The sequence below is a fragment of the Ornithorhynchus anatinus genome, chromosome 12 (genome assembly GCF_004115215.2).
Source record: "Ornithorhynchus anatinus isolate Pmale09 chromosome 12, mOrnAna1.pri.v4, whole genome shotgun sequence".
Classification (NCBI taxonomy): domain Eukaryota; kingdom Metazoa; phylum Chordata; class Mammalia; order Monotremata; family Ornithorhynchidae; genus Ornithorhynchus; species Ornithorhynchus anatinus.
In genome coordinates this window covers 5,396,053-5,413,496 of record NC_041739.1, presented here as the reverse complement: position 1 = coordinate 5,413,496, position 17,444 = coordinate 5,396,053, and positions in this window count along the sequence as shown.

The following is a 17,444-nucleotide window of genomic DNA, read 5'->3' as shown; positions in this document are numbered from 1 at the left end:
CGGGAGTTAGTAATCTGTGGTGAGGTCAACAATTCACAGAAACATTAGAAACATTTCCTTAAGAAAAGGAGGCTATGTGATCAAATTTCAAGGGCTGCTGTTTGGTTTCCCGACTTCTCAAAGGAACTGCGAGCAGTGGAAGCAACGGCTGAGGATAAATCTGCTTATCACTTAGGAAAGAACTGACAGTTATGCACATTTGATCTTGGCTTAGAAATCCACCAGGCCAGGCACGCAGTTCGCCTCCTGTTGTTACTGAAACTACGGTACTGTCATATCTGTATTTGTGCTTTTTACCGTGGGTGGACTGAACGGCGAAGTTCCCACGTTCGGGAATTCATCTGAAACGATTAAAGTGTCAAACGATGGCCTGTTTCAATGCTTATTAGACTTCTGCCATTCTGATCCTCAAAAAGTTTCTCTTAATAGGAACCCAACACCTGCACATAATACACACTAATGATGGCTTGCTGGAAGCAGAGCTCCAACGGAGGAGCCGTTGAGAGATTAATACCGCTTGCCCTTGTTAAGTTGATTCGGGTGATTAATGTGAGAGAACAAAAATTAAAGAGATCTCCCTCTTGCTAAATGTTTATTTGCCAGCAGTGAAATCTCTCCATTTCCCACATTAGAGAAAACACAAACCTTGACAGTCTGCACTATCTCAAAACCCCCTGCACCAGATGCAGGTTGTAGATTTTTTGTTGTTGTTCGAATCCCTCTGAAAGGTCAAATTAAAAGCTAGTCATTCTCTGAAACCATAGGTGGCCGGAAGACCCGTCTCCTTGTTCTTTCTCAAGATCCTTGGCCGGGAAGACGTGTGGTGTCTTGAGCCAGCTGAGTTTGCTTGGGCTGACAGGCATCTGTCACCATCCTGAAAAGTGATGTGATCCTCCCCAGGAATTAGGAGCTGGGATGTTGTGGTTTCTTTATGAGAGAATTGGTTATTGAACTTGGAGCGGAGATCTTGGGCCTTTAGAGTAGCGGGAGAGAAGGAAGAAGACGGAGGAGGAAAAAGAAAAGGGAAACCGAAGGATGAAAGGGGAGAGAGGGGGAAATAGAGAAGAAAGAATCAGTGGTAATCGTACGAAGTCCGCTGAGTTCTTGAGGGATGCAAAGTAAAAATAATAGTTGTGGTATTTATTATTATATATGGGATAATCACGAGGGATTTGATTATCTTGAATCTGCCCCAGTGCTTGGCACATAGTAAGTGCTTAACAAATACCAGAGAAAATAATCAATACCAGAGAAGCAGTGTTACATAGTGGAAAGAGCCCGGGCTTGGGAGTCAAGGGATGTGGGTTCTAATAATAATGGTGGTATTTGTTAAGCGCTTATTATGTGCAGAGCACTGTTCTAAGCGCTGGGGTAGATACAGGGTAATCAGGTTGTCCCACGTGAGGCTCACAATCTTCACCCCCATTTTACAGATGAGGTCACTGAGGCACAGAGCAGTGAAGTGACTTGCCCACAGTCACACAGCTGACAAGTGGCAGAGCAGGGATTCGAACCCATGACCTCGGACTCCCAAGCTCGGGCTCTTTCCACTGAACCACACTGCTTCTCCCAGCTCTGCCACTCCTCAGCTGTGTGACTATGAGCAAGTCACTTCACTTCTCTGTGCCTCAGTTACCTCATCTGTCAAACGGAGATTAAGGCTATGAGTCCCACGTGGGACAACCTGATGACCGTGTATCTGCCCCAGCATTTAGAACAGTGCTTGGCACATAGTAAGCGCTTAACAAATACCATAATTATTATTATTACCATAACTGCTTACTATGTGCCAAGCACTGGGGTAGATTCAAGATAATCAAGTTCCACGCGATTATCCCACTTATGATCCTTATCATTATTATTATAATATAAGAAGCGGCATGGCTTGGTGATGATGATGATGATAGGATTTGTTAAGTGCTTACTATGTGCCAAGCACCGTCTAAGCGCTGGGGTACATTCTTTCATTCATTCAATCGGATTTATTGAGCACTCACTGCGTGCAGAGCACTGTACTAAGTGCTATAGAGCATTCAAGGTAGACAGGTTAAACACCATCCCTGTCCCCCATGGGGCTCACAGTCTTAATCCCCATTTTACAGATGAGGTCACTGAGGCGCAGAGAAGTGAAGTGACTTGCCCAAGGTCACCCAACAGATGGTGTCAGAGCTGGGATGAGAATCTTCTGATTCCCAGGTTTGTGTTCTATCCACTAAGCCAAGCGCTTAGAATGCACCAGCCACTGTACTAAATGCTGGGGCGGATACAAGCAAGTCGGATTGGCCGCAGTCCCTGTCCCGCGTAGGGCTCACAGTCTCATTCCCCATTTGGCAGATGAGGAAACTGAGGCCCAGAGAGGTGAAGTGACCTACCCCAGGTCACACGGCAGGACCTGAATGAAGGAATTCCCTGCCCATAATGAGCTTACAGTTTAGAGAGTTTACAGTCATTTCCTCTTGCCTCCAGGACATCTCCCCCACCCCCCTACGTTGGGCACCTAAAAGCCAATGGGTCCAAAGTGGAACTTCATTTATTAATAATAATGGTTAAATAATAATAATAAAATAATAATAATAATGGCAGTTGTTAAATGCTTACTATATGTCAAAGCCACTTTTTTTGTTAAGGTATTTAAGGGCTTGCTATGCGCTAGGCACTTTACTTAGCGCTAGGGTAGGTACCCGATCATCAGGTTAGACACACTCCCTGTCCCACACTGGGCTCACAGTCTTAATGTTACCTGCTGCGTGACCTTGGGTAGGTCACTTCACTTCTCTGTGCTTCGGTTTCCTCCTCTGCAAAGTTGGATTCAACACCTATTCTCTGTCCTTCTCAGCCTCTGAGTCCCCTGTGGGACCTGATTAAATTGCATCTACCCTAGCGCTTAATACAGTGCTTGGCAAATAGTAAGCACTTAGCAAGTACTACAAATATTACTGTTATTATTAGTAGTAGTAATTATTGTTAATGGTAGTAGTAATAACAATAATAATCGCCATTTTACACGAGGTAACGGACACAGAGAAACTAAGTGACTTGCCCAAGGTCACACAGCGAGTGGTGGAGATGGGCTTAGAACCCAGGTCCTCTGACTCCAAGACCCGTGCTCTCTTCCACTGGGCCGTGCTGCTCTTCTTGCCAGCTGTTTGACCTTGAGGGAGTCACTTAATTTCTCTGTGCCTCAGTTTCCTTATCTTTAAATTGGGGATGAAATAGCTATTCCCTCTCTCCCACGGACCGGGAGCCCCATGTAGGACAGGGGGCATTTTTCGACCCGATTCTCTTGTGTCTACCCAGTGCTCGGCAGATAGAAAGCGCTTAACAAAGATCACAATTATCATCTGACACTTACTAACGATGGCGAACATTTTAACAACATCCCCTCGCTCCTGGACTTTCTGAACTTGCACACGCAATATCAGGAGCGGCCGGGTTTTCCTACAGATGGTCCGTCTTTTGAACTTCTCTCTCCTCTGCAAATGACAGCTTGGCAATTTGGCAGAAACGTCTGCGGTAAACAGCCTATTACGCTGCCCCGTTTCCTGGGAAGGCTCTTCCTTCTCAGTCGGATACGCACCTGTGTTCGGAGCACTGGAAACACGGTTGAGAATCAAATGATCGGTTTGTTAGGGTCTTTCTGTTTCTACTTCCTTCAGGCTGCTCCTTTGAATTATAATAACGTTTCCTGTCATGATGTTTTCAGGCTGCTAATTGGATGTGTTTACCGAGGTGTCGCAACTTTGGGGAAGGAACCTTTACCGGACTTTGGAACCGAACGCTCTACGGTAAGGGGTTCGGGACATAGCTTTTGTGATGGCCAGTGATGATAACGATGATGACTGTGGTATTCCTTAGGCACTTATTGTGTGCCAAGCACCGTACGAAGCACCGGGGTGATTCAAGCAAATCTGGTTGGACACAGTCCCCGTCCCACATGGGACTCACAGTCTCAATCCCCATTTTACCAATGAGGGAACCGAGGCACAGCCTGTTGAAGTAACTTGCCCAGGGTCACACAGCAGACAAGAGGCGGAGCCAGAATTAGAACCCATGACCTCCTGATTCCCAGACCCGTGCTCTAACCACTAGGTCATGCTGCTTCTCTACAGGGCCATATGTGTCTTCAAATGAACCTTGTCTCTGGGAAGCCAGGTTGGCTTAGCAGAAAGAACCCAGACCTGGGTGTCAGAAGTTGTGGATTCTCATCCCTGCTCCATTATATGTCTGCTGTGAGACCTTGGACAAGTCAGTTAACTTCTCTGGGCGTCAGTTCCCTCATCTGTAAAATGGGGATTAAGAGTGTGAGACCCATATGGGATAGGGACCGTGTCCAATTTGATTAACTCGAATCTAACCTAGTTCTTAGATCAGTGCTTGGTACGTAGTAAGTACTTAACAAGTACCACAGATGTTATTAACTGTTCTTTTTCACAGGGTGGAAGTTTCAATCAAACAATTGCATTTACGGAGAGCTTACTGTGTTCAGTGCACAGCGCTAAGTGCTTTTATATCGTATTTGCTAAGCACTTACAACGTGGCCCAGTCATTCATTCAGCTGTGTTTATTGAGCATTTACTGTGTGCAAAGCACTGTATTAAGCACTGGGGAGAGTACACTAGAACAATAAGTAGACACATCACTTGCCCACAACCAGCTTACACTCTAGAGGGGGAGACACACATTGCTATAAATATATAAATACATAAAATTAAAATAAATCAAACGGGGATTAAGACCGTGAGCCCCATGTGGGTTAGTGACTGTGTCCAACCTGATCAGTTTGTATCTACACCAGAGTTCAGTACAGTGCCTGGCACATAGTAAGTGCTTAACATATACCTCAGTCATCATCATCATCACTGTACTAATCACTACGGTAGATGGAAGGATGGACACAGTCTCTGTTCCCAACACAAACTCACAGTCTTCATTCCCATTTTACAGATGAGGTAACTGAGGCACAGCAAAGTTAAAATTAACTTGCCCCAGGTCACAGAGCAGACAAGGGTGGAGCAGGGATTAGAACCCAACACTTTCCGACTCTCAGTTGCTCCTGTTGGCCGTCGAATTGTGTCCGACCATAGCGACGCCATAGATACATCTCTCCTAGAACTCCCCACTTCCACCCGCAGTCGTTGTGGTAGTGGATCCAGAGAGTTTTCTTGGTAAAAATCCAGAAGTGGTTTACCATCGCCTCCTTCCACGCGATAAACAGAGAAGCAGCGTGGCTCAGTGGAAAGAGCCCAGGCTTGGGAGTCAGAGGTCATGGGTTCGAATCCCTACTCTGCCACTTGGCAGCTGTGTGACTGTGGGCAAGTCACTTCACTTCTCTGGGCCTCCGTGACCTCATCTGTAAAATGGGGATTAAGGCTGTGAGCTTCCTATGGGACAACCTGATGACCCTGTATCTACCCCAGCACTGAGAACAGTGCTGTGCACATAGTAAGCGCTTAACAAATACCAAAATTATCATTATTATTATCATTAAACTCAAGTCTCCTTCCTCGACTCTCTCCCTTGCAGCTGCTGCCAGCGCGGGGGAGTTTTGACCTGAAGCAGACGGCCTTCCACTCGCTATCCACTGGCCAAGCTAGGAACGGAAAGGAATGGACGGGCCTCTGCTTGACTCTCCCTCCCACAGTCGTGACTGGTAGAGCACTGGAAACTCTCCAGATGCGACCCTGAGAGGGGCTGACTTCCAGGCCCGTGCTCTGTCCGTTAGATCGGGCTACGCTCGGAAGAGTACAAAATAACAGAGTTGGTAGACACGTTCCCTGAACCGATCAATGGAATTTATTGAGCACTTACTGCGGGCAGAGCACTGAACTAGATGCTTGGGAGAGTATAATCCGACCGGGTTGGTAGGCACGCTCCCCATCCGCAAGGAGCTTAGGGTCTAGAGAGGGAGAAACTAAAATACAAATGACGGGTAGGGACGCAAATGCCGTGGGGCTGAGAGCAGGGTGAATAAAGGGTAGAAATCCAAGGACACGGGGTGACGCAGAAGGGAGAGGGAGTAGAGGAAATGAGGGACTAGTTTTGCTGCCCCTTTAAAGATGCTTCTTCGAGAAGGTGGGATTTTCCTATGTCTTTGGGCTCATGGGGAGCAAAATAGTGAAAAAAGTGTTGATTGTGAGGTGCAAATCAATGATTCAGTAATACTGAGTACCTTCCGTGGTAGAGTATTATTGTTCTGCCCCAGCCTGACTCGTATCTACCCCAGAGCTTAGAGCAGCGCTTGACGTATGGTAAGCACTTGACAAGTACCATTATTATCATCATTATTTTATAGCCAGCGAGTGTCAGAGCCAGGTTTCGAACCCAGGCCCTCTGCCTCCAAGGCCCGTGTTCATTCGTTCATTCGTTCGCTCGTATTTAGTGAACGCTCACTGCGCGCGGAGCACTGTACTAAGCACTTGGAAAGTACAATTCAGTATGTTCTTTCTGCTAGGCCTCGCCTCTTCTTCCAAGATTGGGAAGGCAGTTCGGATTTTTAACAGCAAGAGGCCTCGGTACGAAAAATGATCGAAGAGGGATTTTAGGAGCGAAGTCACCCGAAAGCCCTCAGAAACGGTGACTTCAGGCCCGACGGTCCAGGCCCCCGCAGAGGTTGATGCTTCCTCCGTGACTGAAATTACAGAGTACTTGCGAACGCACATTTTTCTTGTCAAGAACTATGGGGCCTGGTAAATGCATTTATGATTGATAGTAGGGCACACGGAGTTTAAAACCCACATTTTTACATTTAGCCTGCTTAACCTTGTACGACACTGAAACATGGCACTTTAAGATTAGAAGCACATACCGGTAACATTTGCCACGGAAATTGCTATATTTATGAGGTGTGAGGAGCAGCAGCATCTGAGAGGCAGAATTCAGTTCATCTTGAGAGTCCCCGTTGATGTTCTTCACCTCGGGCCTTTTGGTAGCTGGAACGGAATGGGCTGATCGATCCCCTCACAACCGGCCACGTCTGAATTTTTCAACGCTTCCCTGGGTATTAAAATGAGACTATTGATATCCATTACTTCTGTCCCTGCCTGCAGTGAAAGAAGTTGCTCATCTACATGACCGTTCTGTCCCTTCTCTTTGCCTGTGTACATATTCTTTTGTGTCGGTCTTCCCAGCTAGACTTTAATAATAATAATAATGTTGGTATCTGTTAAGCGCTTACCATGTGCCGAGCACCGTTCTAAGAGTTGGGGTAGACACAGGGGAATCGGGTCGTCCCATGTGGGGCTCACAGTCTTAATCCCCATTTTACAGATGAGGTAACTGAGGCACCGAGAAGTTAAGTGACTTGCCCAAAGTCACACAGCTGACAAGTGGTAGAGCCGGGGTTCGAACCCACGACCTCTGACTCCGAAGCCCGTGCTCTTTCCAGTGAGCCACGCTGCTTCTCTAAGCATCTCGAAGACAGGGATCGTGTTTTCTGAATCAGTCATATTTATTGAGCGCTTACGGTGTGCAGAGCACTGAACTGAGCACTCGAGAGAATACCATACATCAACAATAATAATAACTGTGGTATTTGTTAAGCGCTTACTAGGCGCCCGAGCACTGCACTGAGCACTGGGGCGGATACGAGCAGATCAAGGTGGACACGGTCACTGTCCCATGTGGGGCTCTCAAGCCCCAATTTACAGATGAGGTAACTGAGGCACAGAGAAGTGAAGTGACTTGTCCACGCTCACCCAGCAGACAAGGCAGAGCTGGGATTAGAATCCATGACCTGCTGACTCCTAGGCCTGTGTTCTATCCACTACACTTCCCCGCCCCCACCCACCCAACAGCACTTCCGTATATATGTATGTATCTATAATTCTATTTATTTATATTGATGCCTGTTTACTTGTACTGATGTCTGTCTCTACCACTGTAGTCTGTATGCACCGTGTGGGCAGGGATTGTCTCTCTCTATTGCTATATTGTACTTTCCAAGCGCTTAGTATGGTGCTCTGCACATTGTTAGCGCTCAATAAAAAGGATTGATTGAATAATGATATTGGTATTTGTTAAGCGCTTACTATGTGCAGAGCACTGTTCTCTTCGCTGGGGTAGACGGGGGAATCAGGTTATCCCACGTGAGTTTCACAGTCTTAATCTCCATTTTACAGATGAGGGAACTGAGGCATAGGGAACCGGAGTGACTTGCCCACGGTCACTGAATATTATACTAATTCTCTCCCAAGAGCCAATACAGTGCCAGGCATGTAAGCACTTAACAAATACTTTTAAAAGCATAAATGTCTCTAGGCTTTCTTCTTCACTGACAGGTTCATCAGTTGACATATATGCAGATCCATCACCTCGTGAAAATGACCGGTGATTTCAGTCTTCTCTTTTACCAGATGAAAGCAGAAAATTATAGTCCTATTAAAGACGTCTCTTCCTTTCTGTTGGTGGGTGCTGACATCCCCGAGGACTTTACAGGCATCGGAGTGTTACGGCCCGAAGGCCCAGTGAGGTTGCCAGACCAAACGTGGAAAACGCACCCAATTTTCTAACTCTACTGAAGTGACTCCGTTGAATAGCTTGCCTCCTCCAGGAAACCTCCCTCTAGTAATTCACGTCGTCTGAGTTGTGCCTACCGAGCCACCATCCAGATTTGATTTTATTGCTACCCTCAGGCGTGTGGTCCATTATATTAACCGAGTGCTTACTGTGTGCAGAGCACTTATCTTTATCTCGATAACAGACACATTCCCTGACTTCAGCAGGCTTACAGTCTAGGCGGATGTATTTACATATGTTACATGTAGGATTTTGGGTGATTTTTGATTTAGATTTTCCATCGTGTATTGTGCTGTTCCTTCCTGATATTCTTAAACGATTTCCTGTTTTTTTTCCCACAAACTCCAAATGGAAATACTGTTTGCCTGTCATTCGCTGCCTTTAGGTGATGATTTTCTTTTCCAAGTGCTTACTTCAGTCTTTCAAATGCAGGAGATGATTGCTAAAGCAGCGTGGCTCAGTGGAAAGAGCCTGGGCTTGGGAGTCAGAGGTCATGAGTTCCAATCCCCGCTCCGCCACTTGGCAGCTGTGTGACTGTGGGCAAATCACTTAACTTCTCTGTGCCTCAGTGACCTCATCTGTAAAATGGAGATTAAGACAGTGAGCCTCACCTGGGACAACCTGATTACCCTGTATCTACCCCAGTGCTTAGAACAGTGCTCTGCAAATAGTAAGCGCTGAACAAATACCAACGTCATTATCATTATTATTATTATTAAATCTTAGTGATGAGTTGACTGAAAAATGGAAAGATAGGGGAGGAAAAAAAAATGTTCTGGTCTTCTGCACCTCTGTAGATTGCAAGCTCCTTGTGGGCAGAGAGTGATTGTGTCTACCAACTCTGTTATATTGTACTCCCAAGCCCTTATTACAGTGCTCTGCACACAGTATATACTTATTAAATACCATTGATTCACTGTTAATTTACTTGCCGCGGACCTTACTAGATTAAGCATTTCGATATTGGGGCAAGACAGCTTTTCTCCTGGCGAGCTAGATGCCCGGATATATTTTTCAACTGCTAAAACTATTTTAGGCCGATTAACGAAAGTAGCCTCATTCCTTCATTTGTTGGTAAACAATCTATGATTCTTCAAGAATCTAGCAGCTTCATTAAACATCTCATTTGGCTGTAAGGCTTTGGAACAGTAAATATGAACTAGGTATTAATCATCCTCTCACAAGTTGATTAATTGGAAAATGTTTTGATGAAACTTATTGAAATGCTGCATTCGAGCTTCCAGACAATCTGCCAAAAAACCCACGGCATTTAGATCATCGCCACTGAACTGAAGAAATACTTCACACCTGTAGACTCTGGGTTAGAGCTTTATCTGACCTCCGAGGTGGGATTTCATCTGGTTAATTATTCATAACTCTCTTCTCTACTCTTACTCCAGACCTCATTTTCTGTCAGTTCGCCATTGAGATGGCATCCCTCTCTCCCCTTCTCCCTCTTTCCCGCTCTCTCTTTTTTCTCCCTGTCTTCCTCTTTCCCTCTCTCCCTCCCTCATTCTGTCCTCCTCTCCCTCATTTACTTTCTCATTTCTTCCATTTTACAAACATTTATGCTTGCCGTGGAGATTAAGTCTGTATTTGTCGTATACGTTCTACGTATACGGAGCCGTATTATAGCACTCCGGGAAAATTCAGGGAAGACTGGAGAGTCGGCAGTTTGTTTCATTTAATCATACTGCACTAGGCCCGTGGTCCAGATTCTCCCCAGATCAATGTTTTCTCCCAGTAATAATAATGATAATGATAGCAATAATAATAATATTTGTGGTATACTATGTGCCGAGCAATGTCCTATGCATTGGGGTAGATCGTGGGGCTCACAGCCTACAGAGGAGGTATTGGTTCCCCGTTTGTAGAGATAAGGGAATTGAGGAATAGAGAAGTGAAGCGACTCGACCAAGATCACACAGCAGGTAGAGCCGGGATTAGAATCCAGATCCTCCGACTTCCAGATCCATGCTCTTCCACTAGTTCAGGCTGCTTCCCTACCACCCATATAAGGTAGAAACATCTGGAAGCAGCACAAAGGGTACTTTGTAGCTCCCTCTTCTCAAGGAGATTACAGTCTAGTAGGGAAAGGAAAGCAGACTCAACTGTATAAAATTTGAGGATAAAGATGATGCTATGTATTAGGTGCTGTCCCAAGTGTGGGGTTAGTTGCAAGCTTCAGATCGTACGGTCTCTGTCCACCCAGGGCTCATAGTCTCTGAAAGAAGGAGCGCAAGTTATTTTAGCCCCATTTTACAGAGGACTAAAGTGAGGCACGGAGCAGTAAAGTCACACAGCAAGCAGGCCAGCGATTAGAACCCAGATCCTCTGACTCTCGGGCCCGTGCTTTTTCCACTAGACCATGCTGAGTCCCTAGTGTGTCAGCCTCCTCTTTGGCCTCCCTGTCTCTCCATCCCCCAATCTCCAGTCTTCTGAGTCTCGGATCCAGACCCTTTCCACTAAGCCACGCTGCTTCTCTAAGGGTTTTGAAGGAGCAGAGAGACCTGAACCTGGACCCTAGCCCGATTCGTCCGTTGCTTATGCCCTCGTTTTCCATTTCGGGGAATCAGTAATAATACAACGAGGGGCTTCTTTTCGGAGAATCACTTCATCCCAAGTATTTCCCTCCGACGAGAATCCGCAAGAGTCCGTCGTACTTGGAAATGTTGATTTCTCCCTCCACGTATTCTCCCGGAGATGAGAAAGAACCGTGTCCATTGCATTGATTCCAGAACCTATTTCAATCCTGGAATGTTCATTCACGACTTAATGCGCAATGAATACCTGTGGCGGGTTGTCAAGGCTTCCGCAATTTTGTAGCCCTCATTGGAGGCGAACATTTTCTCTTTGAGTTGTCTTAAGTGTGTGGGGGTAGGCTCCTATCTGTCTGAAACTGTCAGAAAATCTTTTGAAACAGAACAAAAAAAAAATGTTCAGGTGCTATTCTGAAACAAAATATATTCAGAAATCCTGACATTTGCATCGACGTTCTCCGAATAGCTGGAAGGTGTTCAAGAAAAGCGGAGTCCATGCAGGAGGGGGCCCGGTATAATTATGTCGTGCAGATAGATGAAATCTGGGTTGGTTAAAATTGACTGAATGGAACTCTGCTTCTACTCCAATCATTTTTCAGGCTACCTGGAACAAGCCATTTGAAAGGAAGAGGAAGAAACGAGCTAAATTTAAACTTTGGAAATATTTTCCAAGTGACGAGATGAAACTGCACAGTGAAGAAGTAAATAAAGCCAATCCCCGAATGTTCGGTTTAAGCCTTCTCTGTTTGATTATGTCGCTGCGCTGCTCTGTCAGGGTACAAATGGCAAAACTGCCTTCGAACCTTGACAACTTTTGCTTTTCTCCTGGAAAAAAAGACGGCCGTTTAAAAATGAGCTTTTACCTTTTAAGGCGCATCTGTAGACGGCAGTGAGATTGTATTTAGAGCCTTTCACGACCGTGCTGTAGCAGAAGGTTACAGCCTGACATCATTCTTTTTTCTTTTGTAGTGCCGCAAAACAGGGTCAGCGCTCAACAGACGCTACAGAGTATACAGGAGGGCAGAGTATACAACATCACCGTGTGCCGCTTAGGGGAGAATAACTGAAGGACGTTCTTCTGCCCTTCGTGCCGTTCATTCATTCAATAGTATTTATTGAGCGCTTACTATTTGCAGAGCACTGTGCTAAGCACTTGGAACGTACAACTCGGCAACAGATAGAGACAGTCCCTGCCCATTAACGGGCTTACAATCTATTCGGGGGAGACGGACGGACAGAGACATGGATGGAATAGTCTGAAGCGGAGAGGCGGTGTGGCTAAATGGATAGAGCACAGGCCTGGGAGTCAGAAGGAGTTGGGTTCTAATGCCGGCTCTTCCATGTGTCGGCTGTGTGACCTCGAGCAGGTCACTTCACTTCTCTATACCTCAGTTACTCATCTGGAAAATAGGGATAAGATTGCAAGCTCACTGTGGGCAGGGACTGTGTCTGTTTATTATTATATTGTACTCTCTCAAGTGCTTAGTAGAGTGCTCTGCACACAGTAAGTGCTCAGTAAATACAACTGAATTGAATGAATGAAATGTGAGCCCCATGGGAGACAGGGACTGTGTTCAACATGATTAACTTGTATCTACCCCAGCACTTAGAACAGTGCTTCGTTCACTCATTCATATCATTCATTCAATCATATTTATTGGGTGCTTACTGTATGTCAAGCGCTGTACTAAGCACCTGGGAAAGTACACTATAGACTGTAAGCCCGTCAATGGGCAGGGATTGTCTCTATCTGTTGCCGAATTGTACATTCCAAGAGCTGAGTACAGTGCTCTGCACATAGTAAACGCTCAATAAATACTATTGAATGAATGAATGAACAGACACATTCCCTGCTCACATGACCTTGGCACATACACTTAACAAGTACCATAATTATTATTATTATTATTATTATTATTTGGATAAAAGTGTAAGGAGTGTCAGAAAGGATGAGTATTTGCAAAAATCCACCATGTCGGTCATTTGAGGATGGAGGATTCGTTGGTATTTTTCTTCTTGGAGCAGGGAAATTAAGAAAGTATGGTCTGGAGAATCAATTCTCCCCAGAAAGGGGATGTGGGGAAGAGAGGGCAGGTGTTCTGATACATTTTACACCATCGTACAGTCATTTTGTAAGTGGTTTTTACAGAGAATGTGGAGATCGCATGGCAAACGGCCCTTACGCACTGACCACTGACCTTCAAATTACCTGGTATCTACCATAGCGCTTAATACAGTGTCTGGAACATAGTAAGCATTTAACAAATTCCACAGTTTTATCATTATTATCATTATTATTCCCACATGGGGCTCACAGTATAAATAGGCGGGAGAACAGATATCAGATCCCCATTTTACAGGGGGGAGGAACGGAGACACCCTCTCCCCAATCGTTAGTACAATGCTCAGCTCACAGCAAGTGCTCGATAAATACCAATGATTGATTGATCGACTGATTGAAGAGCATAGTGAGATGATTTTGATCTTCTACGGGACAGATGAGTTTACATCCCAGTAACTCTAGTATCCCTAAGTATTGTGCGTATGCCATCACACACACTTGACAGAGTACGGTAGTTGACCAGCACTTAGTACAGTGCCTGGTTTATAGTGAGCACTTAGAAAATACCATAATAATAATAATTAGACTCTGTCCTCGCCCTTGGCAAAGATCTGGTTTCCATTTAGATCCGGTCAGCTGGGAATCTCGATTTTATAGGATCTTTTGACCGTACTGCTTTTTCTAATATCCAATCACAGCAAGCTGCCAACTAGGAACCGCCTTGTCAGTTGCACGTTTAGCGGAGGATCGGAACCCAGTGTAGAGGTTGCTTGGAAAGCAGAGGAAGAATGGGTGTGTACCATACGTACGCTAATAAACCCACTCTCAGCTAAGAGCAGTGAAGTTTGTTTGATTTCAAGGCCTACAGGTTCAAGGCCTACAGGTAAGAAGGTTTCTATGATCGCTCAGTTCGGGGAGGCTGTTGATTAAAGAAAGTTTTCCCATCCCAGCATATCAACGATCCAGTTTATTCCTCCCTGTTTTGTGAAGTTTTATTATTATCATTTTTTAGCGTTTCTTCTCTGGAGGAGGTGGGAGGAAAAAAAAAAAATCCAAGACTTGATTGAGTGGGCGTTCAGTCTAACAAGTCGCTCTCCACAGGGCGTGGGGGGGGGGGTCTGTAAGAACAAATCCCCTTCTCCTCTAGAGATCCCATTAAGTAGGGACTTTTTAGAAAATGCGGGTAAACGTGCTTTTGCTGAAACTGTGGGCGCCTTTGTCACTCAAAAAAACGAGATTATCACATCTGTTCCCCTCCGCTCTTCTAATGAATTATTCAATGAAGCTTTGTTTTATGCAGATTTCAGCAACTTTCTAGTTTGTTATTCTGTCCGGACGTTTCAGAAATACAGAGGGAGGGATTTTGCACGAATATCGTTGCAGGTGGAAAGGGAAAACGCCGGCGATTTCTTCCCTTTTTCTGATCCTCCCCATCCCTTGTTATTAAAATCTTTGGGCAGACAATGGTACTGATTTCATTGAAATCCTTCAAAATAACTCTTTACAACTTGCCATCTTGTGTGTTCGGCGACTATGAAACCTCACTGAAAAGCTGTGATTGAGAACCGTCTCGATGCCTTTCTCCCTCTCCCCGCCATTGTGTTCGCATCAGGCGATTCTTTTCTCCAGTTAGAACTGAGAAAGTTTATTCTGGACTTCTGGTCTCCCGCACTGTGTACGGTGCCCTGCTGGCTCTCACCCCTGAGGTTATGGACCGGGTTGGGCAGACAGCTTAGCTTCCCTTAGACCAAGAGATGCTGCTCCTTGCCAATTCTCTCCCTCCTTCCGCCACTACCGAATCCCTCTGTAAGGTCAATAACTTGTATTTCTAATTTTATCCCCCTATTTCACAAACTTTCCGTGGCCTAGGAGATGGAGCACGGGAGTCCTGGATTCAAATCCCATCTCCGCCTCTCGTCGGCTGTGTGGCCTTGGGCGTGGTCCTTGGCTTCTCTGGGCCTCATCACCTCCTCTGTAAAATGGGGATTGAGATTTTGAGCCCCATGTGGGACAGGAGCCGCATCAAAAGAGCTTTCCTTATATCTACCCCATTGCTTAAAACAATACCTGCGTCAGAGAAAACGCTTAACAGATACCATAATCATCATTATTAATTATTAATTTGATTGGTGAGCTCTATATGGCAAAGTTAGAGTGCTTTCTAAGTGGAGTTCATCATTCTGTGGATCACCAGAATGGTCAATTGAGCATCACTCGAAATCTCAGAATTCAGAAATCTCAGAACTATGTGACATAATTTTATTAAGGTAAAACACTGTAAACCTCCCTAGCCCCTTTAAGCTTCCGAGCCCACTTTCACACCAAATCCCCTTTCCTCACTGAGCCGTGGGGTCTCTGAACCTCTTGCTAAGAACTTTGTACTTGACTTGCTTCCCCTATGCATAATTTATTTTCCAGTTTAATATATATGTAATACATATAATTTCATATATATTTAAAACTACATATATATATATATATATATATATATTTCCCTACCTAGATTGTAAGCTCCCTGAGGGCAGAAATCATGGCTAGGAATGACTTAATTATCTTGTTTCTTCCCGAGCGTTTAGTACAGTCTTTTATCACATAGTAAGCCAAAATACCACAATTATTATTATTAAGTGGTCCTTATCCATCCTCAAAGTTAAGGATTGATAATCTAACATCCTTAACATTTTCATCTACATCCCAAACTTTCCTCTCAGACCACTAGTCTACATATTTATCCAAGCACCGGGAGAATTGGACACCGAACACCAGGACAACTTGGAAAACAATCTGAATTATTATTTTATCCATGTCAGCCCAAAAGGCCACACTGTTAATCAAAGTTGCTTGGAAATAGTTCTGTGAGCACCTGAATTGACAGGAACTGCTCTCCGACTAGCCCCGCTGCAATCAATCAAGATCAACTAGCAGAGTAAATGTCAAGTGATGAAATAAATTCACCCAGCTTCTTTACGCAGAGCAAATTGCAAATCACCGCCATTTATTTTCACATTTTTCTTTTATTTTCTAGTCACCAGGTTCGCTGGTGCATAAGACTCCCAGTGAAAGCTGGCTATAAATGGTCTGATCACTAAACACTGCCCGTATTGTGCTCAAGCTTCCTCTTTCCCTTACTCTATAGGATTAGCCCGTGGAAAATCCTTCAATCTCTGCAGCCATTTGACCTCTAGATTCCTAGAATTCATTCATTCATTCATTCATTCATTCATTCGTATTTATTGAGTGCTTACTATGTGCAGAGCACTGTACTCAGCGCTTGGAATGTACAGATGGGCAACAGATAGAGACAGTCCCTGCCCTTTGATGGGCTTACAGTCTAATTGGGGGAGACAGGCAGACAAGAACAATGGCAATAAATAGAGTCAAGGGGAAGAACATCTCATAAAAACAATGGCAACTAAATAGAATCGGGGTGATGTACATCTCATTGAACAAAATAAACAAAATAAATAGGGTGATGAAGATATATACAGTTGAGTGGACGAGTAGAGTGCTGAGGGGGTGAGATGGGAGAGGGAGAGGAGAGGGAAAGGGGGGAGAAGAGGGTTTAGCTGCGGAGAGGTGAAGGGGGAGGGTAGAGGGAGCAGAGGGAAAAAAAGGGGGGAGCTCAGTGTGGGTAGGCCTCTTGGAGGAGGTGAGCTTTAAGTAGGGATTTGAAGAGAGGAAGAGAATTAGATTGACAGAGGTGAGGAGGGAGGGCGTTCCGGGACCACGGGAGGACGCGGCCCGGGGGTCGACGGCGGGACGGGCGAGACCGAGGGACGGCGAGGAGGTGGGCGGCGGAGGAGCGGAGCGTGCGGGGTGGGCGGTAGAAAGAGAGAAGGGAGGAGAGGTAGGAAGGGGCAAGGTGACGGAGAGCCTCGAAGCCTAGAGTGAGGAGTTTCTGTTTGGAGCAGAGGTCGATGGGAAACCACTGGAGGTGTTTAAGAAGGGGAGTGACAGGCCCAGAACGTTTCTGCGGGAAGATGAACGGGGCAGCGGAGTGAAGAATAGACCGGAGCGGGGCGAGAGAGGAGGAAGGGAGATGAGAGAGAAGGCCGACACGGTAGTCTAGCCGGGATATAACGAGAGCCCGTAGCGGCAAGGTAGCCGTTTGGGTGGAGAGGAAAGGGCGGATCTTGGCGATATCGTAAAGGTGAGACCGGCGGGTCTCGGTAACGGCTAGGATGTGTGGGGTGAACGAGAGAGACGAGTCAAAGATGACACCGAGGTCGCGGGCCCGAGAGACGGGAGGGATGGTCGTACCGTCCCCGGTGATAGGGAAGTCTGGGAGAGGACCGGGCTTGGGAGGGAAGATGAGGAGATCTGTCTTG